Raw genomic sequence first — 17,804 nt, forward strand, 5'->3', positions numbered from 1 at the left:
ATCTGGGATGGACCCTTTACTTAGTATTTTATTTTCTGTCTGCATTTAATTGGACCCCTGAATCATAAACGAGAGCACATTGTAAAACACTGTGCTGTACTGGGGTGTTGTCGGCGTACCCCTGTATTGCTTTATGTTTATTTTTGTATCGTATTTGTGCTATGGACACCAGTACTAAATAATAATTCAAACCATGCAGTATAATGCTAAACCCTGTGTCTTGACGAAAAGCGTGTTTTAAGCCTTCTCCCAAATCCAATAAGCTAAACTTAATAACAACATGTGTCACTGATCATCATTTACATTACACATATACATTACTATCTGGCACCATTCCAAGAATCCTTGGAATATTTATTAGCCTTTGCAAACATCAAATACGACACAGGCAGTATTCCGGTACTGCTGAGATGAATGGGTTTAGAAGTATTCTATTCCTTTGGGCTAGACCCAGGACATCAATCCAGGAATTGCAGCTCCTTAAAAAGTCTTTTCTACATTTCTTTTTATTGAGAGAGGAGCCTGTTTAACTGCGACAAGCCAATTCTTAAGAACTGAGGTCTGTGAAGAAATATTGTTTTAGTCTGCCACTATTTATAATGATTGGATATAGAACCCCCCTATACAATGACTTCTTACAGTAGGGACTGTATTACAAGTCACAGTAAAATTTCTGCTTTTTGCAAAATTTGGTGGTGCTTCTAAACATATTACAGTACCTTACTGTTCAGTGCTTCAATTGTCAGCCAATTGAGTGCTGCCCTGTAGGAGCTCCTGTCCACAGTTGGCAGTGGAATAGCCTGGATTTGAACCAGCAATGTCCAAGCTATAGGGTGCATCCTGCACTCCACACAGAGTGCCTTTACTGGATACGCCACTTGGGAGACCCTGTTGTCAATATTATTAAATATTACTATCAAATGCAATTCACACACTTAACGAAAATCTGGTTTAGTAAGAAACGGCATGATTAACCTCAGTTCTCTTGGGTAGTAAGTAGGACAAAGATGGCAATTCTCACATAATTTAATGGATGGAAGATGATGTGGAGAGAATCCATTATGCTGCTGGGATACATGTTGGATGTGCAATCAGAAACATGCCATGTGTGCACGAGAAATCCAACATGCTGCCATGGATTAATTTTCCTCCATCAGTGGCTGTTATAGTGAAGCATGGGCAATGCAATCATCTTGAAAAAATGTTTTTCAATATACTTTGGTCTTTATAGTTCCTAAGTGAATTTAATTACTTTCTGAAGCAGCTACATCTCAGCAAGGTAGATACATACCAGCTCCTTTAGATGAAAATTATTTAGGCATTTTATTTTAGAGACTGGAGATGTGCACTCTGTTTCTTTATGATATAAAACAAGTTTGATAATGCAAACGCACAACTAGACAAACGCACAACTAACAAACAATTGGGGTGTTTTCTTCATCATTGTCATGACACCTTTGTCTAATGACTTAGTTTCTTTCTATTTTTTTAAATAACAAACAACAAATGCATACTTTACTCATGAGCAGCTAGCCAGAAGATACAATGCGATTAAGATATTGGTGTAATTGCAAGCACAGGCTAACAATAAACCGTTGTCCTGCCAATATCTATTCATTACCTTCATTTTCACCTGTCCATCTTCTTTTGAGCTAATTTTCAGGCAATTCAGATTACTACGAGACGTTGTATGTGGCTTTTATATTTGACTAAGGGCTTTATGTGTAACTTAAATACATTATCTGGGAAAGCAGCAGCAATGTTACTCAGTTTTGTAAGTAAGCAAATGCTACTTGTCCTAAACACCAAAAGTCGTTTTAGTGTTAATTGGTTAGCACTTTGTAGCGGAACGTTATATTGACTCAAATGAATGTACAATTATAATGCACCGTTCACTCGTGAGGCAGTAATGTACAAATGAAATAACTCTGATACTGTGATTGGCTAAATTAATTTCAGCAATACGAAATTCCACCTGTATAAATAGCATATTCTATAATACAATGTGCTGACCACTTATACAGGGACTTTTTCAATGAATTACTTGAATGGGTATGGTGGTAAGCACCAAGCTATATATGAAACTAAATCCACGATTATGAAAACATTAGTATACATAGTAAAGAGACACTGTTGTTGCATTTATGATAACATTCAGGTCAGGTGTTAACCGGTCATTCAACAGTGAGATCATCAACGCTGCTTTCTGACTATAAATGATAAGATTCTTCATAGCAAATTGGCTCTCAGCGTGTTTTAAGCCTTCTCCCAAATCCAATAAGCTAAACTTAATAACAACATGTGTCACTGATCATCATTTACATTACACATATACATTACTATCTGGCACCATTCCAAGAATCCTTGGAATATTTATTAGCCTTTGCAAACATCAAATACGACACAGGCAGTATTCCGGTACTGACATGCAGCTGAGATGAATGGGTTTAGAATGAATTAAAACAAATGGAAAATCATTTGTAATTAAGTATTTTCACACTTTTTTTTTTCAAATGAAAAAGAACAAGCTGGCAGCCTGACTAATTTTTTTTAACCTTTAATAAATAAAGGTGGCCAGCAGCAGGAATAGCAGACACAGAGGCAGAAAACTGACGTTCAAGTGTTTGCTTTGCACTTTTATTCTTTAACAAATTGCTGCTCTACAAAGAGTGCAAAGAAGAGTAACCAGAACTGCATATGCAGACAAGCTAAAATAATTGAATCTATTCAGTCTTGAACAGAGGAGGCTATGCTGCAATATGATTCAAGCATTCACAATTCTAAAAAGTATTGACAATGTCGACCCAAGGGACTTTTTTGACCTGAAAAAAGAAACAAAGACCAGGGGTCACAAATGGAGATTAGATAAAGGGGCATTCAGAACAGAAAATAGGAGGCACGTTTTTGCACAAATAATTGTGAGAGTCTGGTACCAACTACCCAGTAATGCTGTTGAAGCTGACTCCCTGGGATCCTTCAAGAAGCTGCTTGATGAGATTCTGGGATCAATAAGCTACTGACAACCAAACAAGCAAAATTAGTACACACAATGTTATTAAATAATAATAATAATAATAATAATAATAATAATAATAATAATAATAATAATAATAATAATAATAATAATAATTGAGAAATGTGCACAAAGTAGAACAAATAACTAATTGCCAATGTAATCTACAATTATTGTAAAAATAAATATGGAAATAAAAAATACAAAAAATGGATATCGTTTTCATGCATATCTTTTATTAATAATCATGCTGTCAGAATCGTGTACTCAGAGTAACCAGCTTGAGAATGGAGTGCCCTTTGCTGTCCCTATGGACCTATAATGACACCAGCCTGTCATTAACTGGCCAGTAATGGCCCTTTTCATTTGACATTATTGCTTTAATATTGAACAAAGAGATAGTGGGAATCCAGACATGCTACTGGAAAATAATTACAGGGGTTAATAATTTTGGGTCCTTAGACATGGTCTGCTTGATTTTCATTACATGAGAGTAGATGTTGAACTTCATGCTGGTTTGAACTCGGCTCTCGCCAAGAAAAGCACCAACTAAGACGTAGCTTTGCAGTAAACTAATGTGATCCATCTGCATCTCCATCCATTTGCGTTGTCTTCCATCTGATGATATAGATATCCTTCTGTCTGGTGTTGATTGCTGAAGTGTAATGCTGGCTCCAGGGATTAGCTCATTTTGCCTCCCCAGCGCATCAGCACACACAGCGGCTGCGATGCTGGCTCCGGGGATCAACCCAGTGCGGTCTCCCCAGCGCATCAGAATGACAACTGTCTGGATTGAGCTAAATAGGGTACATCTCTGGGGTCTTGAAGTGGGCACCTTCCATCCTTGGTGTTTTGTTGACTAGCCCACAACACCTCAAGAGGGAATACATGAATTTAAATTAATGTACGATGTAATGAATTTCGATTATTCATTTTTCAATGGCCATAGAACACTGCAGTTTCAGAATGAGCTTGCCATCACAGTGTCCAAGAATGCGGCATTTTAGAACCACTTCCTATTGACTATTAATTCACATCAGATCTGCAGAAATGTGTCATTCATTACAGCTGAAGCAGATGGCAATGGTCTAGTGCTACTCCCTTAAAAAAAAAAAACATTGAGTCACACCTTCAACTACACTGAGTGAACCCAGGGAGCCAAACTACTGATCTACATCCTCGAACAAACGTGTTTAATCAATACATGGTGTTTGCATACTGCCCAGCCAAGCCTTCACAGCCTCGACCATTTATCAGAGTGAGCTACAGCAAGTCATTGCCACGGTTCCCTCTGCTAAGATTTGTATTCCTCTCCTAAATTAGAAAGACATGGTGGATAACATGAATCAATATGTTGGTACGGGATTCTAGGAAGCCAGCTGATCGGAGGAAACAAACAGTGATTAGAGGAATCTGAACACCGACCATTAGCTGCTGTCCGTCTTCCCAGGTGTCTGTTTATGAAAGTATTTCCCATTGCTGGTGGGACCACTATGAAGTAAACAGTGACTACGAAAACAAGTATGCAGTGGAATTATTCATTTCAACGTCCTACTAAAGCATCAGTGCCTTATTGATATTTGAATGCAGTAATTATTCATTGTTTCTCACCGAAATTAATTGCTGTTCCTATGGATCACAAAGCCTAACCTTTTTGAAAATGCTTGTTTCACTTTATATATTAGAAAATAACCCTTAAGGAATTGTGGCAGGTGCCTTTTCCCCTCTAATATGTTTTTTTTTTTTTGTTGAAAAGTTGATGAATGGAACATTTAATTATTTTAGACGGCTTGCAAATACTGCTGCAACCCAAACGTTTTCAGGGAAGTCTGCGTAATGCTACAGATAAAACTTACATTCCAACAGTATGTGTTGTAAATTCACCTGCAAAGTAATCTGTTCAAGCCACCTCTCCATTGAGGTGGGAGACTTTCCCACCCTCTTAATTCTCATGCAGGGATGGACAGAATTAGTACTGTACATATACTTGTGTCATTTGTAAACAGGCTGCATAGAGTCTGATCACTCAGCCTACAAAGCACTAATGGATAATCTTTGTCAATGTTTCTTTAGTGCTACGTTAAAAGAAGCTATGTCAAAGGAACGGGACAAAAATTGATTTGAATGCTCATACAGCAGTGTGCAAACGTATTAGAACACCCTGTTGCTTCTGTAGTTTTGATTTGCTGTGCGTATGAAATCAAACCACTGGAACTGAAAATCTTGGAAAATTGTCAAAATAGGCAAATTAACGATCGTCTAATTTAACTGATGACTTTAATAGGCCACACATGCAATTAATTTAAAATATCATGAGAAAAGGAGCACAGAGCCATAAATGATTGAATTCGTTAGACATGTTAGAACTTGTTTAAGAAGACTAATTAAAGCACAAAGTGGTCTAACATTTTCACACACAATATTGTTTCTATATCACTGATTACTGACCGAAAATTTAAATTCTCACACCCAGAGGTTTTCATGCAGGGAGGTATATAAAGGATATCAATGACAAATCTTTTAATACATGTGTACATTACTGGAGTTTATATAAAATGTCACATTAAACAAAAGACAATCTGTAGGGAAATAATAAAATAAACCCCAACATGAGAACTACTGCTGTTTATATTATATTTAAAACTCTCATAGCACTGTCTATTTCTAATTCAGTTACTTATCAGATCTATATTCCAGACTGTTCCCTCGCCAGCTGTCTAAACTGAGAACAGCATATGGTTCTAAATAGAACAGATCTGAGTGATTGTGTTACATCTTCACCATGCCCTCTTCAGTTTACTGTGGTGTCTGTCAACTTGCTTATACAAAGTTTTAAATCCAGATTTAAATGAGAGCACAAATAGAATCTTTCATGAACAGCCTCACAATGGGAAACGTAATTAAAAAAAAAAAAAGATATGGAATAAATATGCCCCTCCTCTCTCCCATGATTAAAATGATTTCAGAAAAAAAAAAAAAAAAAAAATAATATAACAATATATATATATATATATATATATATATATATATATATATATATATATATAATATATATATATATATATAAATCATGGTTTAACTGAAAGCTTGTTTACACAATAATGCTGTTCAATTTTCTTGGAGAACTCTTGAGTGGCTGTGTTTCTAAGGATATCCATTCATGTTTCCTTGGAAACTGAAAACTGCTCTGTGACAATAATTGAAGGGTTTTATAATCTTTGCTTGGTCAAACCTCTCATGTTGAGCTGCATGAATGGCTTATGGATTTTCTCTCTCTCTCACACACACACACATACCACTTGTATTTCAGGATGATTACCTGCCCTGCACAGTCATTGATTGCAACAGTTACTCTAAAGATGTCAAGTTATAAATTCGGTTTCCTGTTATAAATTCAGTTATAATTCAGGCATTTGGATAATGTTCCAACTGTTTTTGAATAACATTCAGTACAACTGGGCTGCTAAACAGAAAGCAGGCTTTCTGAGGTGTCGTTATTTATTAAATTTTACTGTATAAAGTATTGTATTTTTTTACAGCAGGGATGGTAATCGGTTTCATTCCTTGAAATGTTGTGACACAACAAGACTCACATTTCAAACAAAGGTCTTACTTTTAGAAGCAGAAAAGCTAAACAAGAGAACAAGGCAGATGGTTGACGTGAGTGCTTTTGGATTTGACCGCTGGCCCCATATCTAAAGAGGAGAAGGAATCCATCGCCCTCTGACAGAGGAACTAATCTGCTGTGGCCTCGTTAGTAGGGTGGAATGTCACAATGTTGCGCACTTCCCCCCCCTCAATCAAGGGGACAGTGGATGTTTGGGAGTTGGAGGTTGGAGTTGCAACTGGGATTGCATCAGCAACAGTTAGGTGAGTTTCCTTGAGGTTTGAATACGTTAGAGAGGAGGAATCCACAGGAAATACCTGTCCGGAATCTCAGTCTAGCTTATAAAACTGTGAGAAGCAACTGTATTACATTGTTATACTGCAGTTATAGATAACAGCAATGCCAGAACAGTTACAGTGTTCTGACCGCCAGCGGTGGGCAAATTAATGAAAAAAAGTACCTTATTACTCGTTACCCATAATATAAAACATAAAACTGACTTAAGCATGTGCTCTTTTCAACAGATATCAATACAGAACTTCTCCTGTTTACTGAAACATTTAGACACATGGGTAGTAATCTATCTGAATAAAACTTCTGGGATGCTGCAAATCAGATGAAAAAGAAAAATATAACCCCGATCAACAGTATGCTGCTGTTTTATTAAAACCGATTTCCTTTAGTAGCGTTGACACTTTCAAAGCAATAGATATGCTTTACTTATGTAGATTGAGAACAAATTGTTGCATCTCTCCCAAGTGTATCTTTTTCCCCGAGCCAGAAAACATTGGCAAATCACATTCGGCCTGATTTCCTTTCTTAATATATTGCTTGAGGACGGGTACAGTTCTGGTATGGATAGCTGAATAAATGTGTACGTTTGGTAACTGGGCTGGTCACACGAACCCTTTGCCTCCAAGCTGTCCTGGCATAATGCAACAAACATTCGCTATCTCGTGGACAATGGAGAGAAAACCAGTGAAACATCTATGTTATTCAGGATTGTGCTTTGACCAAAAAGCTACCGTGAAATACGGACTCAAAAAGCTACAGTGAAATCAGTTGCATGAAATAATATACTTGTTAATAAAGTTAATAATATATTATTAATAATATGTTAATAATATACAACTTGTATATTAAGATAAGATAACAGATAACATGTGCTACCAGTAACTGAATGGCACTGTGTGATATATAGAACTACCAATATTCAATATTTCTTAAAGCATCTTAAAGCATGAAGTGGCATTAGTCTTGGACTTTCAGCCCAGTCTCAGTGTACGCTGCCAGACTGTGTCATGCAAGTCTGTTTCCAACATGAATCTGTGCAACCCCATTTTCAGGTGAAGCAACTAGCCATAGCGACAGGGACTGTTAGAAAGCTAATGCTCCTCCTTATTGCTTTTCAGCACAATTAGGTTCTCCTGAACCCTACTGAAGGGTCACCCAGGTCTGTGCAATTCCAACTGGTCCATGCTTGTTTTTTTGTCTGTTTAATGGACTGTGAATTAAATATCAAACACTTGCAGCAATAAAATCTGTCTTTGCAAAACCACTAAAGCCCATTACCAAGGCTGCTTCACCAGAGAACCGAATGCCTCTAGATTGCATCACTTGCCACCCAAACTTAAATTCAACTCAATGCTTCACTTTGTTTAAACTTACAGTTTAATTGCCTTTCTGGTATTTCTGTTTGAAACGAAGACTAATTCAGCTTTTAATATACAAAAGCTGAGTGCATATTGATTCAGTTCACTGCTAAATCTTTCACATCCACGTATTGACTTTGCAGGGTTAGGCAGGTCATGGGAAAGTTTCACGAATATTGATTAAGGATTTAAAACGAAAGTCTCTCCAATACAATTAAAAACAGGTTATAACTTTGAATCCAAACTTTTTTAATGATTAATTACATTTTCTACAAAAGATGATCTACTCAAGGAGTAATACTTAAGCATTGTGTCTTAGCAACTTGTACGCTAGCGGCATGCACAATAAGGCAATGTGATAGCTGTTTGAGAATGCCTCCTTCCATTATCCATATGTCCAAAAGGCTACTTCCTGGAAAACTTAAAACAGACTGGACAACACTACTACATTATGCACATTTTACACAGCGTTCTTTATCCTTGCCTTTCGGAGAGTGGAGTGGAGAGGCTGATGGTAGGGGTGGGCAGGGGAGCAGGCTAGCTGCCCTCTATATTAGACAAAGCCAAAAATCAGGTGGAGGCTGGGGAGGAGGACATGAACTCTGGCGCACAGCTGGGATGTAATGGGTTGAGGTAAGATATAAATCCTTGTACGTATTGTTTATCGAAGGGCAAATAAGATACTAGCTGTTCGGTCTGACGCTTTGATTTGCTATTGGAAGCGCCTAAAACACGTTTGATGTTTCCGTGATTTGATCTAATGTTAGGGAGTTCCCTGCCTGCACCACCGCTTTGCTTACTGGGCTGTGTGGTACTGGAACTGGGGCAGGGTTCTATGGAACTCCCATTTCTCTGTCACGTATCTACTTTCCCCTGGTTGTACTTGCAGGTGGCAGCCGATGGAGATTTTACTATAGTGAGGATTAATGCCTTTTACTTCTAGAGGCCTGGGTTGCAGTCACTCTAATTTAGGTTACAAGAGTCCAAAGACTGGAACAAGATGAACACTGGAGCAGACTGAAGATTCAACCAATCAATCAATCAAAACCTTTATTTATCCAGGTGAATCAATTGAGAACAGATTCTCATTTTACAATGACGAGCTGGCAAGAGCTTCACAGCACTATTGCAAACAACATTAAATACAATAAATAAGAAGTAAAAAAAAAAACACACATAATCAATCATAAAATATAAAACACAAAACTCTGCAGCAACTTAGCAGGCACAGGTGTCAGTCAGCAATGAGTCGACCCTACGGCTCAAAGCAACCTCAGATATGATCCACTCTATATTGAACTTTTATTGAAACGTTGGCTGCTGCAAATTGACGACCAAAAACTGTTGATACCCTGCATGGGAACAACCAGTTTAATAAAACTGGATCTTAAGTTTGTACAACAAAGAAGAGCGCTCCAGTAAACTATACAAGTGAGCAGGTGTTTTCCAAGTTAAGACTGTGTAGATTAACATATACTAGTGTCTCTGTAGCCTTATATGTAGAGAGGGACAGTGAATCAGATTCATAAGCCAGTTTACCAATGAAAGCAGGCCAGGATGTTTCCCGGATGGTTTAATTCTTTTGACACATGCATAACCCACCTGAAACGGGACTCTTGTGAATGTTACAGCCCCCTCTGCTGGAGAACAAGAGAAAGTCCTCTCATCTTCATAGATACTGTTTCAATGATGCATGATAAACTTCTCTTAACCTACACTGCAGGTCACAGCAAATGTGTTCAGAGTGCAACAATATACCTTATGAGGTCTGGTTTTAGAAGATGTATAGTGGTACCTATATAATTGGTGTGAAATTACATTGAGCTGTACCTTGAGAAAGTAGATTGAAGTTTATTGAGAAAATAAGACTTGCTTTATGCATTTAGAATATTAAGTGAAAAGGGTACTATAATTCCCATTTACAAAAATCTATATTTTTTACAGTACGAGTTGCCTCTTTTTACATCAATACCTGTGGACAAAATCACATATGTAGAATTGAGCAAAACGAGTATTTAATTAATGTATGACGTTTATTCATCCAAACTGTACCGTTTTGTTTTATTTCAAGATAACAAGATCCATTAGCCCATTGGAAGCGAATTACAAAGTCACTACATGTATAATTCTACAAAAAGTTTCCTATCTATGTATCTATTTTATAAAGTATTTTTTTTCAAAGTTTTGGCAGGGCAATTTCTTGAACTCCACAGAGTTCACACAGACTGCTTCAAAAGTTCTAAAATGTAATTAGAAAAAGCGTGAGCGAAGGGGTTACACTGTAGGCTACTGATTAGTTTAGCTCATTGGATTCCAGATTTCAGAATTAACGATAGAGCTATTTTTTGTCCATAACAGTTTGTCTTATTATTGATATAAATGAAGCTTTCACCCCAAAATGGTGATATATAGTGAATGAGGAGAAATGAATCTTTCCTCCCTGATCATCATTACATTATCATTGGGATTGATGTAAATTGGAAACTTTCCAAATTGCTTACTTTAGGGACTGCTCAGACTGATTAAGCAGTGACTCTTATTTTTAGCATACTGTGCATGTTCTTTGATATATTGGTAGACCTAGAAGATCTAGATTTCATTTGCATTTCAACAATTCAATTATTTTTCTGTTCCCTGCATGCAGTTCCAGTTTCACGTCTTGCTATTTAAAGACAGTAGTGCTTGTTGTGCAATCACATGCGTCACGAGATTACACGCTCCCTAATCTGTTATATCTGCCGGATTTCAATCCCAACTCGCTTCCAATCCCTCTTATTCAACCTCCCGATTGTCTTTTTCAATGTGATATAGCCACGTATTACCTTCTGTAACGTTGTGGGCTTGGCTGTAATTGCAGGATTAATCAAGTGACTGTATTTATCCATTCTCCAGTGCAACTACTGATCAACTCCAGCATGTCGAGTGGAATCAATGCAAGAGTCACTGGACAGGAAACGTGGAAACAACTCCGGATAGGGCTTTGCAAGCGGTCTTAATTGGTTTCTTCATGATTTTAAAATGACTTGATCCGAACCGTAATCCTAAATCACCAGCACATTGCAACATTTCCATCCAGTCCCTCAGTAGGATGATTATTTGAATAATATTCTCTACATCAGTTGAGGTTGCATGTGCTCTTTGTGTTTAGTTTACTGTTTTTTTTTTTGCTCACTCGCTTAAATGCAAGATCTTACCCCACCCCACCCCACCCCCAGTAGCTCTCTAGTTATAAAAATGAAGCACAAGTGACCTGATGAGAGCATCAGCCGTTTCATATTCTATATACCCTTTGCTAAGCCCCTTTCCAGTTGGGTGAGCAGACTAGTGGAACTCAATGTATCTCTCTCTGCCGTGGTCCACAGATCACAGTACATGCTTAAGAATCTTTCCCCTCCACCTAGCAGTCTGATCCTGCCCTCGGTTCTGTACATTTCCTCCTTCCCCCCTGGGGGACTTCAGTTCTACAGTATGAGCTTACAGAACCTAGCCTGCCTTCAGTACAATTAAAGAGCTGGAGCGCGTTTGTGTGTATGAGCGGCATTATGTAACTTAGGCGTCAGAGGTTAATGAAAAGGAAATGCATGTTTTACAAAAAAAGTATTCATTTACTTATAATAGTTCTCAATCTTTGACAAACAGAACTGGCCATTATTGGCCTTGACCATAGTTGTTTGTCAAAGACATGCATGCTCTGGTGCTTACAGTACTTTCTGACATCGGTGATCACTGGCTGAAGAAGCCCAATGAAAGACTATGGGAGGCTCATCCATGTTGAATAAGTTTCCTTCTGAATAGACTACAATAGAACAGTATATAATAGAATAGAACAGAACAGTATATAATAGAACAGAACAGAACAGAATATAATAGAACAGAACAGAACAGTATATAATAGAACAGAACAGAACAGAATGTGGTTAGTATGGATGTTTCAGACTGAAGTAGAACCTGTGTTTTTTCCACAGCTAGACTAACAGCCTAGTCATATGAATATAAAATGCTCTATGCAATGACTAACCACCAGCTGAAATATTAAAGATCTACTGGGTGCATTTGTTTTTTTATTACATGTAAGTTAGTTATGCTGGCTTCAGATGCAAGCATGCAGGCTCTCATTTTTTTTTTAAATCAAATATTGTACAGCAGACGTTCAAAAAGGGTACAGTAGGTCATCGAGTCAAAGACAATAACGGCAAAAAAGGCTCCTAACATTGACGGAGTCAGATGATAGGTTGTCAAGCCTCCTATTCCTTTAGTGTAAAAGTTATTAAAGAAAAAAGAGCCATACAGGTCAGAGTTTTATTTTTTATTTATTTATGTGCTCAATTTATGTTGGGTGCAGCAGCATGATAGCATAACACTGTTAGCGGTATAGACAAATATAGACAAATAACCTAAGAAAAAAGAAGAACCATTCTGTCTGAGGGCCTGTGCATTTCAAAACCTCCGAATACATCTCTGATTCTGTTATTGCTTCCAGTCCCTGCAATGGTCTGTCTTAGAGCTCCCCTGGCAGACAGAAACCCCTTGAGGGGGTGTGTGCTTATAAAATACAGTCAGGAAAAACTGTCTCAGTATCGGAAGAGCTGGGATAAGGGAGCCCTGATGTTTGGCCACAAAACAGAAACCAAGGCTAAAGATTTAGAGTTGGAGATGGAGCTGTAAGACAGAGGCAATTCAAATCTGTGGGGAAATATACAAAATACTGCTGACATTGTAAGTAGAATTGTAGTATTTGTATTAGTATATAAAACTGTAAATCAAGTAAACATAATTATATACAAAAATGTATGGTTTAAGTACATTAGGCGCATTTTTGTCAAGAACGTCTTTAGAAACTCAAACAAAAACACACGATATGAGACTTCTTATAAAGACAAAACATCTGTTCATTTAACAAAACTATAACCTCATATACAATAAATTGTATATGAAGCCACTTTAGCAGTTTATTAAAGATAATTATGATGACAATGTAGCTGCAGAATATAGCAAATCTGTAGAAGACTGCGAATTCCGTAGGACCCTCCGAATTCTGGGATTTCCAAGGAATTCCGTTATCCACACATTTGGATTGCCTATATCGCTCATATAACTGAATCCCCGGGTGCAAATACAGTTCTGCTACTGGATGTTTCATACTCTGCAGTGAGACAGAGTTGTTGGGAAATTTCCAGCACTCCTTGCAAGAAATAATTAAAAGTGTCCAACTGCGACGAATGATTCCAGCAATCAGAACTACAGAGGTGAGATGTTTTATTCACTGGTTGCTTGTTCCGATAACACCAATAGGCAAACTGTTTGGCAGGTGGATGAGTTTCACCAATGGCAATATGACTGTGTCAATGTCATTGCAGAACGTACAGAGGTATTACGACAACAACAGCAAAGCACAAAATAAATAATTAGAGGAGTGCTTTGATTTAAAGTGTGATCAAGATGAGTTTAGGAACAAAAAATCTATCTAATGCTTAACGATGCACCATGCATTGCTGCTCCAACAGCATAAAAACCCAATAACATTTCTCATGGAGTGTGGTATCTTAATTAGGAATGCAGCTGTGAGGTATGATTTACTACATTAATTTGGTAGCTTTATGAGCTATCAGAGAAGGAAAACGTCTGACCTCTTGACCAGAACAAACGTGCTACCAGGAAAATAAAGATAAAGAGCATGGAAGCAGAAATTAATTTGTAGACTCTGTGAGCGGATATATTAAGTTGATGATGCAGCTAATGATGATGGCAAAGAAGATAGCAGACCATAGATTAGCACAGAGGTTATGGAAATGCTTTTGGTACCTTCGCAATGAAAGACACAGAGAGAGCAATACAAGTTGGCATTCTGGTTCTGGTTGAAAACGAGGATATTAATCTAACCATGGAGGATGAACTTTACACAAAATGCAATTAATACAAATGTGTGTGTGTGTGTGTGTTTTTTTTGTTATATTAGTGTTTTAAATTCACAAATGACAATTAGTCTAAATGACCTTTCTGGGCTGATTGCGTGCATTGAATTAAATACTAGCATGTGAAATATATAGAGCATAAGTCAGCACTGTTTTAATTAAACATTGTGAGCAATTCATAATTTAAAAAAAAATGTTTTGCAAAAACTCACCGAAAAAAAAACTAGAATCGTGTTTGGCTAACATTGTGCCAATGTGTGCTCCAAATAATTTCACTCATTATTAATTAATTTCACTATTATTAATAGCAGAGAGTAGGTGTGTTTTTGGCTGCTTTATTTTAATGATCATGCATCATTCTCACACCATTTTACAGGTGTGCACACCTTTTTGAATCAATTCAACAAGTCGTTCGAAACGTATACAGTAATCACAAGCTTTCATAGAAACTAACAAACTCAGAAAGACAGCATGTGTGCTGCAAACAAACAAAACCCTATCCTGGAAAGACTCCAAACAACCTGCTTTACAACTAGGAAGAATGCAATGTTAGATAATATAAACCTTCTTTGAATAACAAACTCAAGAATGTTTAAAACATACGGTATAGTGCAGCAACTTATCTTATGGGCATGCCATTTATAAATAACCCATGCTACTATCTTCATATTTCTACTAGTTATATTAACCCTATATTGCTATGTATTGTCATGTGTTCAAGTAAAGGGTTGACCAATATGTATTGAACCGGATGCAATATTTACATTTTCATTTTCGTTTTTGCTTTTGTCGGCTACGACGATGCGTTCTTCACATCCATGTAGCAGTTTACCGTACGTATAACATTGCATCCAGTGCAATGAATAGCAGAGGGTTTAGATACGATTTTAAACACTCATCTCTTTCTAATTGAATTCCTCAGTTTGTGTGGCAGATATATGCACTGCGCCTCACTGGGACATCCCAGTCTCTTCCATCGCTCACATCCCCAGTTTAAGGCCTCTTAAAGAACATGTCTTTTCTGAGAACGTATTGCATCAGTTGTGACAATTCTTAAATTGTTGAAACCTGGAAGCTGTATTCAAGAAAAGGCATGATATAGTGAAGCACTACCTCTAAGCTTGGACAGTAGCTAAGTAAACTACATCATCTTAAGCTACTGCCTGTGTGTTTTATATAGCCCCTAGATAAATCAAGCATTCTGCTACTCTAGGCATCATAAAAAATGAAGAAATACACTGTGTGTTCTGTTCAAAGAAATCCATTTTGGAAATGCTGAAAATGGCTGGCTGTTCTATTGCTAATGAAAGAGAAATAAACAGCCCTGTTATGGCAAAACAGCTAACTGAAACAAACGCAATGCAACAGTCTGACCCAAACGGCTTGTGAGGAGCAGCTTTGGAAAATCTGTGACACAGAGACGATTTATGTTTTAATTGAGCGCTATGGTGACCCCCCTGTTGCCTACAGAAAGGTTTTTGGTTTAATATCTCACGATAAAAAGAAAGAAAAAATATCAGCCGTGATTCGGTTCTTCCAAGAGTAATTTCAGAGAAGAGCACGACACCTGTGACAATGCCAGTCTACCTTGTCATGCAGTGTCTTGCAGTGAAATAAGTCTTACAATCCCTACCAGATGCAGTAACATCAATGGGGAGAATACAAGAGCGACATACTGTAGGTTGGATTGACCATTTCTATCAATACAATTAGCCTAATTAAAATATGCACAGCCTATGGTTTGATATTCAGATATTTTATTTCCATATTCATATGGCATCCTAGGAACAGTTTACCACCAGGGTTACGGTGCCCTGTTGAACCGATACTGTAGAAATGTACAGTTCGTGTTTCTAGAGTTTCTGTGGAACAATGCTGAGAGCTCAAAGCATAATTCTGCGTTTACTTGAGTTTCAAACACTTGAGTGTTGAGTGAACACAGGGCAACAGTGATTTACCGAGGCAGCACATCTGTGAGTATTAATAACATTCAGATCTGGTGACTGAGGAGGCTGGGAGATATTAAACGATCTGCCTTGTGCTCTTCAATCCAGTGTGCTTCAGTGCATCTGACAGCTTTAGTTACACTGTATTATTCTGGTTAATGTTTAGTTTGTAATATCACGTGTTTATGGAAGGAAATATATACCTGTTTATATTAAAACAATTTATATTAAAAGCCTTGCGGGAGAATGACAACATTAATCCACTAGATGGCACTGTTGGCTATGCTGAAATCCCATGCAAACAAATTGCATATATATATATATATATAAGCATATATATATATTATAAGCCACACCGTGAAAAAGAATACTGTAAGCTATTTACTGTTATATATATAATATATAATATATATATATATATATATATATATATATATATATATATATATATATAATACATAACACACACACACACCTGTATAATGTACTCTGCATGTACTTGTATGCCAGAAATTCTGGAACAGAACGAGTGTCAACATGCTCAATTCTTCAGATCGTAGGTTAACAAGATTAGAAACGGGCAAACACGTAACTCGTTTAACTGATGCGACATCCGCATGCCTCTATTTGTCAGTCCAGTCTACAGCATGTCTGCTATTTCTCTCGAAGCCTCAGTCGGCTACAGACTCAATAATGTATAGATCAGACAACCCCCACAGCTCCTCAGATAGCAAACTGTCAGGCAAGTGCCAGTGTACTGTATCCGTCTATCGGTTTGATTGTTTAAAAGTGCATGCTAGGAACTGGGACATGATCACACTTACCCTATTCAGGCCGTCCTGAGTGTGAAATCTTGGCAAACCTGAATTACAGTTCCAAATAATGTACTTGTTGAAACAGGCGTGTGTTATTATTATTATTATTATTATTATTAGAGACATTATTATTATTATTATTATTATTTAAGTAGTGCTTATGTTTTCAATGAGTGGCAGGCGAAACTGTCACGTGTGTTGTGTGTGTGTGTGTGTGTGTGTGTGTGTGTGTGTGTGTGTGTGTGTGTGTGTGTGTGTGTTACTTTCTACTAAACATTATATGAAAATTGCCACTGAGAATAAAATTCGACATTACAGTATTAATTGTGAAACCGAATTGTTTCTCAGTATTAATGTAGTGTGACCTATGTCGGGGACAGATACGAGCCGTAGAGATCACTTACAATTACTTGTGGAGAAAAGTGTGTATTGCGTTTCAACTGTACACGTAAAATGACATTGTTTGTGTGTGTGGTGTGACGTGTCAGTCCGGCAGGCTGGTGGTTAATGAGAGTGGAGAAGACGCGCAGAGAGGCAGAAAGATGCTATGGAGAATGATGCTCTCTCTCTCTCTCTCTCCCTCTCTCTCTCTCTCTCTCTCTCTCTCTCTCTCTCTCTCTCTCCTCTCTCTCTCTCTCTCTCTCTCTCTCTCTCTCTCTCTCGCCCTCACGTAAGGTTTATGTCTCGACTTCTCGAGCACATTCAGCCAAACGCAGTCAATCAGATGCGCACATTGGCGTTTAACAAAAGTCAAACTACATCCCAACTGAGAGTCGCAATCAGAAGGACTAGTGCTGGAATCATCTGAATGAAGTGGGTGTAGACATTTATTTCTCTTCACTCAAACCTATTATTATTA

The sequence above is a fragment of the Polyodon spathula genome, chromosome 16 (genome assembly GCF_017654505.1).
Source record: "Polyodon spathula isolate WHYD16114869_AA chromosome 16, ASM1765450v1, whole genome shotgun sequence".
NCBI lineage: Eukaryota > Metazoa > Chordata > Actinopteri > Acipenseriformes > Polyodontidae > Polyodon > Polyodon spathula.